Raw genomic sequence first — 12,016 nt, 5'->3', positions numbered from 1 at the left:
CGGTCCAAATATGCCGTTTGCACACTGAGGGACACTGAAGGCATCGTCTCTGAAGAGGAGAGCAAGATGGAGTGGGAGGAGAGACAGGAGGTTACAGTTCAAGGGAAGGAATGAGGGAGGGATGGATGGCAGCGGGAAATGAGGCTGTGTTAAGGACATCCTGTTCAAGTTTTACTCGGTCGTGTACCCACCTGGCCTTCAACAGATATCTCTGACAGCTCATACAAAATGAACCTGGGAGTGGAGATAAGGCAGGCCTGAAGGGTTTGTTACTGGAGAGAGGCTCTTGCTGTTTTGTTGAGTTTGTGTGCTATAGAGATCCATTACGTTTTCAAGATCAATACAGATAAATATAAAGGGCATTTGGGTGAGTGAGTGGTTGAGCATTTCTAAAATTAGTCTTTAGGCCATCTTTTAACTCACACATTCACTCATCTTCTCTTTTTCTTCAAAAGCTCTCTTGGCTCTTGATAGGAAAAAAAAAAAAAAGACTAGAAGCCACAATTGAAACCAGATGAAAAAGGACACAAGCGAAGAGTGCATGTCGTGTCAGCGTCTAACTTCCTCTCATTATCCAATAAGAGAGTAGTAGTTGTCAGCGTCCAACTTCATCCTATTATCCAGCGAGGGAGCAGCATGTCAGCGGTGCCTGAAATTCTCAGGGGACAGGGAGACATAAACAAAGAGCAAAGTTTAGACACACACACACGCACACACACACAGAGGCAGATTCAAACAGGAGTCTGTGGCCGGCCTTTTTAGTGAAACTCTAGAGCGCAGCAGCTCCAGGCGTGGTATGTCGATTGTAAACACAGCCGTGAGGAGGCAGAGACAAGTGGAGGAGGATCCACTCTTCCCACTCTGCTCTCCGTCTACAGGCCGGAGGAGGACAAACTGGAAGGAGCATTACATCATGCGCAACATATTACACAACTGACACTCACACAAACGTTACCCAAACAGAAGTTTTAAGTGATCATTTTAGAGATTTTCATAAAATCAAACCCCCTTTCATTTTTTCTGCATAAGCCATTCAATATCTTCACGTTCTGTATTTAGCTTTCTATGCAGCAGTATTCGTTGTTAGTGGCAGGGCCCGTCGTTCTCACCTTGCCAACACACACACACACCTGTAAAAGGAGTTTGTTTGGTTGCACTGTAAACAGACACGCCAGCTGCTCTTCTCTGTTGTGTTTTCGGCAAAGTAGCTGCTCACGGGATGTTGGTTGTTGCATTAACTTGCACTTGCTGTTACTATGGCAACCAAAGGTGTTGCTAAATCAACCAGCACTGAAGTTTTAATGACTACAGCTTGAAACTAATTTCTGTCTACATGATTTATTGTTGTATTGGCAGTCAGCGCTAACGGCTACATAGAGGGATAGTGTACTAAAGAGGCCAAGTGGTTTTATAATGTAACTGTGTCTTAGAGATTTGTGCTATTGTGAGACAATGAGGTGTGCTCCAGGATATAACAGCTGCACCCAGTTCATACAGTATTTGACAGTGTAACAAATGGTCCCAACACATGCTTATCCACCTCGGACTCTTAGGAATATGCTTATATGATTTGACAGATGCAGCATAGCTATGTCATGTTAAACCCTGAGCTGTGCCAAGAGAAAAAAAAAGACGCGCTTTGTAATCTGAGATGTGGATATTGCAGAGAAGACACACACACACACACACACATACACACACAAAGAAAAGAAATATATGGATGGGATTTGGTTTCCCGGACAACAAACACTGAGTACATCATTTTATAGGGGAAGGGTTCGATGACAAAGTTCAAATTTTAATGAAAATGGAGAGGTGTGCAGTGTGTAATTTTGAAAAGCCTTTATGTTCTGCACCTTGCTCAATACATCACTAGAATAAACCAAGTGTGTTTTCAAAAGACTACAGAAACTATCCATATTTTTGTTATAATAACTGAATGGTTGCTTTTGGGGTGCGGAGACAACAGGCAATAATTTCGAATTTAAAAAGGTGCCCCACTGCATCCTATCATTCATTTTAGCCAGCACTCAAGTTGTGTAATGTGAATGGTTGAGCCACAACACACAGTTATAGATTACAGTTACATCTATGATTATAATTGAAGACATAAATATGCCTTATTCCATTTTTGATCAACATTATGTTTGTAGGTTTTATTTTATTTCAAACCAAATCTCATCTTTATTTTAGACCATATATCATATAATTCCATAATATTACACATATACATGCAGCCTCACCTCACTTCCTCATGTTACAGGGAAAGACGGCTCGCTTTACATTTATTCACCACGTCTCCTATATAACTGGCTCATACCGTTTGTTTTTCTTTTGCACTTCAGAGCCTCAAAATGACCGTCTGTATATACATAGTGTCAATTATTCATATTCATACATCATACATATATTCAGTGTAGTTAATTCTGTTTCATATTCAAGGTCAATTCTGCATCTCAGTGTACAGCTTTTAGTAATACCCACTTGATTTGTACTAATGTACAGTACTGCAGTATATCATTATCATTCTACAAAGATTATTCAAGACATATTAGAGTTAATGTTATAGTCCTATCGTTCACCTCTATTTGCTTTTTTAAAAATTATTCTATCTTACATTTTTATATTTTATTTGGTCTAATTTAGTTATTGTATATAATTTGGCCTTTTAACTGTACTATATCTGTCTTTAAACAGACAAACACAGCCATAAGGCCAACACAAAAAAAAATTGGAGTAACTTCACAGATTAATGAAATGAAATGCCCTCCCTTCAGATGTCACATTCTTGGTTCTATTTACAGTAATAACTTGTCTCATATGACATTGTTCTGAGCACCAAATCTGATCATTTTTTAAGTGATGCCACATTTGGACTCTTCCATTCTCTATTTGATATTTGAGTCAACCCAGGTATTTTTGACAAATCACACAATAAACTATACAAATTCCCAGACCCTCTTCCAGGTAATTCAATATCTTTTCCCGTACAGATTTTGTCTTGGGTGTGCCTTATTTCACACAAAAAAACCTGAGACTACGACTACAGCTAATTGACTGCAGACATGGGGTATGTGCAAGAACAATCATTGGCTCAAAATACTCACCTGTACAAACGTATTGATCCTCCTCCACTCAAGCACATATAAAGTTAGTTATTACACTATTTACATACAAATGCAGGTGCAAAAGTTTGGTTCGGAATGACATAGACAGAAGAGTTCTAAATGCAAGGTTTCCCTCTCCAACTTTCTCTGATAAACAAAGTGATGATCCTCTCCATGGCATTGCTCGGCAAAGCCCGCGTGTCTCATTCCTCTGCCACAGTTTGAAAGAAAGGATTTACTGTGATATTTTATGGTAGAGCAAACTGGAAACTTACATCAAATACAAATCATGCACTGCAAAAGTGGATACAATCGTAGCCTAACAGCTGTATTATAATTCAATGCTGGGACGTCAAGTTGAACTTTTTAACACATTATAATGTTGAGCAAATAATGATGAAACAAAAGCTTTATTAACGCAGGAACCACAGTTTCTCACAGATTTAGTTTCTGTGAATGTGGGGAGAGAGTGTTGCAATCATCGCAGAGACCTGAGAAAGCCCACGAGGTGCTTGGACTTTATTAGATTTGTTCTGTGGTTGTCAGGGGGGAATTTCGACAAAAAGACTGGATGTCCTGACCGTCTGTTGAGGAGGATTTTCAGTCGGTCCCGAAAGAGACTTTATAGGAAGGGACCATAAAATCCTTTTAAAGAACATTCCAGCAACTATATCACAGTCTGCTGGAGCAAGCCAAGTTTATGGCTCTGATATGAAGTGTTAGAGATCAACTAAATTACCCAGCACACACACCCACAGCCCTGGAGGAATATTCATGGACATTAAAATCCAGTTTACTGGACTGAAAAACATATAAATTAAATGAATTAGAAAAAGATGTTTCACTGAGTCAAAGTCGTATTAGAGAGGTTTCGAGAATTCAGACCCTTGCTCCCAAGCGTCTCCTCTTTCAGATGTGTGAAGCGTTAGGAATGCAAACACTGCTCCCTCCTGGCCAGAGAGGCAGACTGCAGCCCTCTCTGATGCGTCGCATAAAAACAGGCTTCAGTGTCAAATATCGAGCTGATGGGGTCATGCAGACACATTAATCAACAAACCAATATTCAGATATGTATACCCACTAGCATCTAACAACACCGTGTACTGACCTAGTAAAAATTTGAACAGCCTGCCTGGGACTTCCCAAAAGACATTGTGAAAATAAGTACTCAATTAAAGCGCCATGTTCAATTCTAATCAAATCTAAACCTGAGACTTGAATTTTTTTTTTTAAACAGTGTTTGTCGTAAAGCACGATATAAAGGACAGCAGAGGAGAAAAGGAGCTTCCACCTATTCACGGATCCTCTCGCCTTCATCCACCCCCCTCTGCATCTTCCTGTTTCAGTTGGCAGTGGCAGTATACCACATCTTGATTGTGCACAGAGTCATCTCTTACTTGGAAACAAATTATTCTGAATTATACGTGACAGATTTTCACATTTATAGTCTTTTCTTAAATAACCAATAAGTTCTCAGTTTTAGCTTTTACAAGACCTCTTCTCCCCATTTTTCAGTTTCTTTCATTGTTATAGTTGGCTGTGACATTTGTTCGCGATACCTACTTTTATCCGTTCATTTTAATCGGTTACTCTCTTTTGCTTAATTTGAGGGAGCATGTTGAAGAGGAGTTTCTAATGATCTGAGGAAGCTCTCTGACCCATGTGTGGGCACAGGGATTGTCCCAAAGCAGGACAGTGGAACTGGGACACTGTTCAGCTGGAGACAAGTTGAACAGCAAGTCGCGGGGTTAAAGCTTTCATTCTGGCGTCTGGCAAACCAGCACACCTCAGTGACAGACTATTTAACATTGTGAAACCATGACGGGTACTTTAGAAGCTGGAGAGCTTGACTTGACCCTACAAAATGTGCATAAATAGCCCACATGCAAAATGCAGTATAATGATATTTACTTAACCTGTGAATTTTTTTGGTTGTTGGTGTTCTGTTTTTATTTTTTTATTATTGTTTGTTTGCCAGAAAGTAACTAGCCTTGTATTTTAAGTTACTGCCGCTAAATGTCATGTGACCATACCGCTTCATGAGTTTGAAACTTTAGAGGTAGGATCACACACCAGAGATATTCAGTACAGTGAATGTTTTTATTTCCCTTTTTCAGTACATGATTCACATTGATAGCGTTGGGATACTAATGTGCAGATACTGGTTGTAGCACAATATGCAAATGCCCATATGTACATTAAAAGTTCTTGGTGGCTATAATTATTCCTCCTGTCTGTGAAGAGATTCCCTCTTAATACAATTTTACTAGAAGAGATGCGTGGATAAATCTACAGTCCTCATTCATTTTCCTGGACCATTCATTTGCCTAGCATTGATGGAGGGATGGTAACAAGATGAGGGAATTTCATACCAAAAATGTTGTAACATTTGGTAGACACCCACTGGATTTGACTAATTCAGACTGCGGAAGCTTTGTGTTAGATTTGGCAGAATTTCAGAATGCATATTTGCACAGAACGAGAACTGTGGATTTATTCCCAATTAATTCAATTATATTTGGAGGGGATCTCTTCACAGCCAGTGTAGACAGGAGGAATGATGATAGCAACCACAAACTCCTTCAGTGTTGTCAATGCAACTGTTTTTCAAGGACTGTATCATGTTTGAATGGTGTACTCCTGTCTTGTAATCTTTGCGTTAAAAACTGTGAAGCAGCATTGAGGTTTAAACGTATCCCATCACCCTCTTGTCCACTTCAGTATATAACTGAAACAAAACCACATCAGTAGGAATAAAGCAAGGGTGAAAATGTAATCTCCTTTCTCAACAGATATCAGGTAAGTTGTGAAGTAGTTTTGAGACACCATTTCTAAACAAATCTCTTTTATCTTAGTAATAATAGCTGCTAAAAATGAGAAGTGCTGCTTGTTACGAAGACAGTGATGGACAAATATAAACATTACATAATTACCCAAGACATGTTCACCTGAAAAGTATTTAATTACTGAAACGCAAAGCTAATTCTCAGTTACTTTATCAAAGCATCTTAAACAAACTCCTCCGTAAACCTGCTCAGGAGACCATCTGGACCAGCTGCCTGTGCCCATTCACCTTCTCCGAGGCCTCAATGGACAAACTGTCAAGCTGAGCTGTAGACGAGTCAACAATAGCCCGAGGAGGGTCTGTCGGGGGAAGGGACTGTTTACTATACATCAGATAAAGCCTGTTTCTTTTGTTTGATCTTCCATGACTGTCACCTGGACTGAGGATATTCATGGTCGTGCAAGTCACTCTGGACATTTTAGACCATTTAAAAATATTACATTTAAGGGAGTCTGGATGACATTCTTGTGTTTGCAAACAATATCTCCTGGACAAAGACATCTAACCTGAGTAACCCTGCAGGGCAATAAAATAGACCTTTTATTTCTAAATTTCAATTAGTTATCAGTATTCTATGAGGTTTGAGTGACAGCAATTAGGATCGGGACGGTTGGAGGTCAGTAAAGAGCAGGTTGGTCAGGATCAGTCTTACTGGTCTGACCGTTTACCTGTTCTACAGAAGATGATGGAAAAGAAGACAATTGATCCGAATTTAAACTTTCTCAACACTTTAATAATGAGGGAATAATTAAGTTGTACTACATTATAACTGCACTTTTTAATTGGACCTGATAATTGCACCTGATAAAGAAAATGGATTTCCATGCATGATTTTACCAGTGTGTTTGCCTAATAGTCTCATTACCACAGCAACTTAACTTTACTAGGTTTTGTTATTCTGCACAAAATTGAACTTGCAATAGAATATTTATAACTTTTTATCCAGTGTTTTTTCGCTTAGCACGATTGCTCCTGTGCAGGAATGTACTGCTCCACGAAAAGCTGCATAGTACAACCACTTTCTTGTGTGTTAGTGACAGGTGTTTGACATTATTGTTGATATCAATGGCCCAGTGACTACCCTGAAAAACACTGGAGGGCAATCATGACACTTTGCAGCAGAGAATTATATGTGTGTGCTTGAGCCTGTATCACGACTGCACTCGTTAAAAAAAAAAAATTTTTTAAATGGCAGCTCAAGACTTAGTTCATGTCTCTAGATCTCAGCTCTTACCACTGAGTGGCAGTAATGTGTAAAGTATACGGTCCCAACCACCACTGCAGCTCAAACGAAGAAGATGCAGTGCTGTGCTCTGGGTGGGAAAGAGGTGTGGAGGAGGAATGCAGTTTCATCCATGTCAACAAAGTACATCAACAAACCCCACACAACCGGCTCAGAAGAAAGCACCAGAGAACACATTCAGACAAGAATGTTTCTATAAAGCATAAACAGCTTAAGCCTGAAATAAACACAAAAACATTTTAATAATGATCACGGATTCTGATAAAGAGTGGTTGTCATTTTAGCGCCACAGTAAAGTAAGTATGGGGGGACCACAGCTGCTACCGTTTTTGTCCTTCATGATACCAATTTAAAGATACACTGCAAGAATTTGTGCAGTGTTTTACCTTTTTTATCTAGAATGTTCTTAGATTTTTGATTAGAAGCATGTAGAAACACTTTTTCGTAACAAAAACACAAAACCTGTCAGAAAGTATAATAATAATTCTGTGTGCATATTGTGATCTACACTTGATTATGTAAATTGGCATTTGGAGTTTTTATCGTCAATACATCCGAGTGCATCAGAGCATCTGATGCAAATGATTTTACGGTGAAAATGGACTGCAATTACAAAAGGAACAAGACACCGGCCAAAAACAAGCACTTTAATCTTTCAGCTAATGATCAATTTCAGTGAAGGAAGAAAAATAGAAATAGAAACGGTCATCCTGTTTTCATTAACATCCATGCTCTTCCTCCACCTGCCAGCTTCCAACAAGGCATCTTGACGCCAGAGACACCTGTCACTGTTGACCTCTGACCCCCAGCTGCAAATCTGTTCTGGGGACACTTGAGATGCCCTCTGACAATGTATGGAAGACACACATAGATGCACGCAGACACACACACACAGACACACACCTAATTGCATTACCTGCCATAATGCAATACACTCATGGACAGGTGCATTCATAGATTGAATCAGACAACATACTGCCTGCGTTTGCGCATGTGTGTGTGGCTAGGTGGGTTTCCTCTTTCTTTCTCCTTTAAACAGCGTTACAGGCATCCACATATATCTGAGACCCCTGTTGATGTCTGACAGTACGCTCTGTGTGTGTGTTTGTGTGTGTGTGTGTGTGTGACCATCCATATATTTGTGTGCAAATAAAGGGCCTATGGAAAGCAGAAGGCTGGAGGCAGTTATCTGTTCATGTGAATGTTTGCTGTTACAACAGAGCTCTGGCTTCTGTGCAACAACCAGAGGAAATTTACTCTGACATTAAGATAATGCCATCTCCAAAGCCAAGAGAGTAGACAGATGTGACGTGGACACAGTCACTGGAGAGCACTCGTGGGAATATCGAGAATAGGATTAGCGAAAAGAGCACTAATCCGGAGCGTGCTAAAACAAAGAAAAGGGGATAAAGTTGATCAAAGATGATGAAAGCTATCAGAAATTGAGCGGAAGATGGATCTTTTGAGTTGCAGGTCATACACAGCCCAGTATAATGAGAAGAATTACACTCTTCCACACTTCTAATACGTGTAAAGCATAACAGATGTGCCTGCCTGGTCTTGGAAAAACCAACTATCTAATCAGTCCCGCACACCTTCTGCAGTTGGCCATAAAATGCAAATACGTGCCACTCTGATACCAACCTACTGCTCCTTCAATCTCACAGAATAACACCAATCATAGGGAGGGCCCTTTTGATTGATTCTTAGGCAATGGTGGCTTAAAGTGGGAAGGGTAGGTGTGGCCGCTGACGACAAGCCCCAGTTTGGATAAGAGATAAGCTTATCCAGGCTTCTACTCTCACAATGTAAGTCAACCTGTAGGTTTGTGATCTAAAGTGGACGTAACATCATTACCGACACCTCTGGCCCTGTCTGTGTTTGTGTGTGCGCATGTGTGTGAGCGGGATGACTGTTTGCAGAAGCTTTATCAGTCAGCAACACAAAGAGCTATTCAGTGCGCAGAGAGACATAACAAAGGGACAATTTAGTGCAACAAAGAAACCTCCGTCCTGGAGGCCATGCTGGGTGCAAATCAGAACGAAAAACCCTTCCATGAGCTGGCATTAAAACTGCAGACTACCATGCAAAATTAGGATAACCTCAGGTAGAACAAGCCTTGGTGTCCAGAAGCCTCGATAAATAGAAAAACATGATAAGTTAAAGGTTCACTTTACTCAAATGATGTATAAAATTTTATTTATATTTTTCCATTTATCTCAAGTGGTATCCAGACATGCAGATGGTTTTGCACTTGCCCTGGTTTGGAGACATCAACTGACAAACTAAACTTAAGAATTAAGCAATATCATTTCCCAGGATCAGTGCACCCTGTGTATCCTGGATAATTCACCATCCTCACTGTGAACAGCTTTCCGGTAGTTCCAATGAAACCTCTCACAGCAAGGTCTGTTGACTAACACTTATTCTGGAAGGACGTGTTGCTGTTCAGTTGTTTATGTCAGTTTCAATTCCTGGGAACAACACAAACTAAATTCAATTAACCTTTAGTGTATTGCAGTGGAGGCAGAAATTTCAAAGACAGACATTTTAAAACTTGGATGAATTAAATCAAAACTATCTGCGTAATACCAGTAGAGATAAGTGTCAATGCTTTTTGTTACTTGGTTGAACTGACTCTTTAATTATGAGGTGGAAAAAAACTAAATGGTATAGATGATATAAATCTGATTTTATTATCACCATCTGAGTTGGTCACCAATGAGAAAGTAGGTCAATGGCACCTCCGCCCGATGAGATCTTTGAAACCTGACCCCAGTGCTGAGTTGCACACAGGAGGCATACTTCCTGTATGCTGAGATAGGATTATAAGAGAAGGGAACACACCCCATCAATCCCAGAATAGAGTCATCAGCGTTGATGGATAGGTCTGTCGAACAGGATGAGCTGATCAATGCCCTCCGTCCAACCCTTCAAACATACAGAGTGAGACTGAGGGAGAAACAGAGTAATCAACCACACAAAAGGAAATGCAGATTACCTGTTGCTATGACGACTGCAGCTGCAGTGTGACAGCCATCCACTCGGACAGAGTTCTAAATAGAGGTAGCTTTACAAACACAGTGAAATTTGATATGGCCTTGGCAGGGCCAGGTGCGCCTTAAAAAGAAACAGTTGCAACATAATTATAACCTGTTTAAAATGAAGGGTGTAGCTGCTTGATTTCGCACACTCCTTTTAATACGATGCATCCACATGCACAGACAGATCATATGTTCATGCACATATTGATATTCTTGTGTTTCTATTTGGTCCCCATGTGCACTACGTGCTCCCGAGTGCACCGACAGAGAATACAGCAAAATCCAAATGTGAACGCCAATATGCAGAACTACGCTCCGACTAGCCATTTGGATTGATGTGTCACATTCTGTATGTGCTGGGGCAGCTGGGGAGTCAGAATTTTTCCCCCGCCCCTCCCCTCCTCTCTCCCCTTAACACCACCCCCGCCTCCACCCCACCCACCCCGGCTGACCCCCTCCCCCAGCCCATCATCATCAGACACCAGCAGCTGGCAGCCTGCCCCATTTAACTCCCTCCAGCACTTACTGGGCCTGGCTAATCACTGGTGCTTCAGCACCAACCATCGCCACCACACCTGCCCCCTCACTGGTGGGACTGTCCCATCTGGGATCTTATGATGGGGAATTTCTGGGGGGTGTCCTCTTACTTCCCAAAGCAGCTCAAGGTGCTGGGAAAGGGGAAAAGGAAATTGAGACATCAGGGATTGGAGTCGAATCGTGTCATTGATGAGATTCATGTATTGTTAAAACTGTGGGAATGTAAGGTTCTAAGTCTTAAGCAGGAATTGCTGTGTAGCACTGTTGAATAACTGTGTAACAACGGTATTGATAATGTATGTGATCTGAACCCTTCCTGTGTACACACTTGGCCGACTCCCAGCAGTCAGAACAACGAAATTTAGAACATTTACTCTAAAATTAATCCCTGAGTTTTGGGCGAGGTGGTGACATTGCCATTCCTTTTGCAACCAGGTGCTTTTGATTAAAAAAGCATTGTATAGGTGACAATGCAGGACGGAAAGCTGTGTGTAGTTTGTGCTGAGATAAGCCATCATCATTAGCAGAGACCAGATGGTAGACTGATCGCGCACATTGCTTTGCTGCTCCGCTATCTGTCTTCCTCATTAGAAACCACATTCGCACGCACAGAATGCAATGATTTATTCAGTTTGAGACTTGATAAAGAGAAGCGAAGCACGTCTGTTTATTTTAGACAACAAATAAGTCCCTATGTGCAGCCGACAAATGCAGTGGACCAACACAAAAATTATCTATAGCTGCAGCTTTCCCGGGGCCTTTTGTGGAAAAAAAACAAGAAACGGAAACTGAAGTGGTCCTCATTTGCATCTCCCCAGTTCCGAGCTGATACTTGTGAATAAAAGACACGTAGCCTGCTATCATGTGCTGAGAGACGAGCTGGCCTAAAACCCTCTCTTGTTTTTCTCTTTAGTCCTCAAGCACGAATGAAGAGTCATATGGTGACCTACTCAGGACTCACACACACAGAGACCACCCTGTCCCCTCCACACCTCAGTATAATTTGCCAGCAGCCACATAGGGCCATCTATGAGCCAGGTCGTTTGGTAGGGTTGCTTGTCAGCTTTGAGTTCGGAACGGGCGATGAGGATTCGTCTCCCCTGACAGGAGCTGACATAGAAAACTATATTTAGCTGCTGGCGTCCGTGCGTAAAGTGACGCCGGAGCAGACGCACGCGCGGCAAGTTGTGGACTGAATACCGATGGGCAGCAAACCGTGACACGCTACGTAGTCTGCTAA

This window comes from Xiphias gladius, chromosome 6 (assembly GCF_016859285.1).
Source record: "Xiphias gladius isolate SHS-SW01 ecotype Sanya breed wild chromosome 6, ASM1685928v1, whole genome shotgun sequence".
In the NCBI taxonomy this organism is placed as follows: Eukaryota; Metazoa; Chordata; class Actinopteri; order Istiophoriformes; family Xiphiidae; genus Xiphias; species Xiphias gladius.
Note: the sequence above shows the minus strand (reverse complement) of the source record.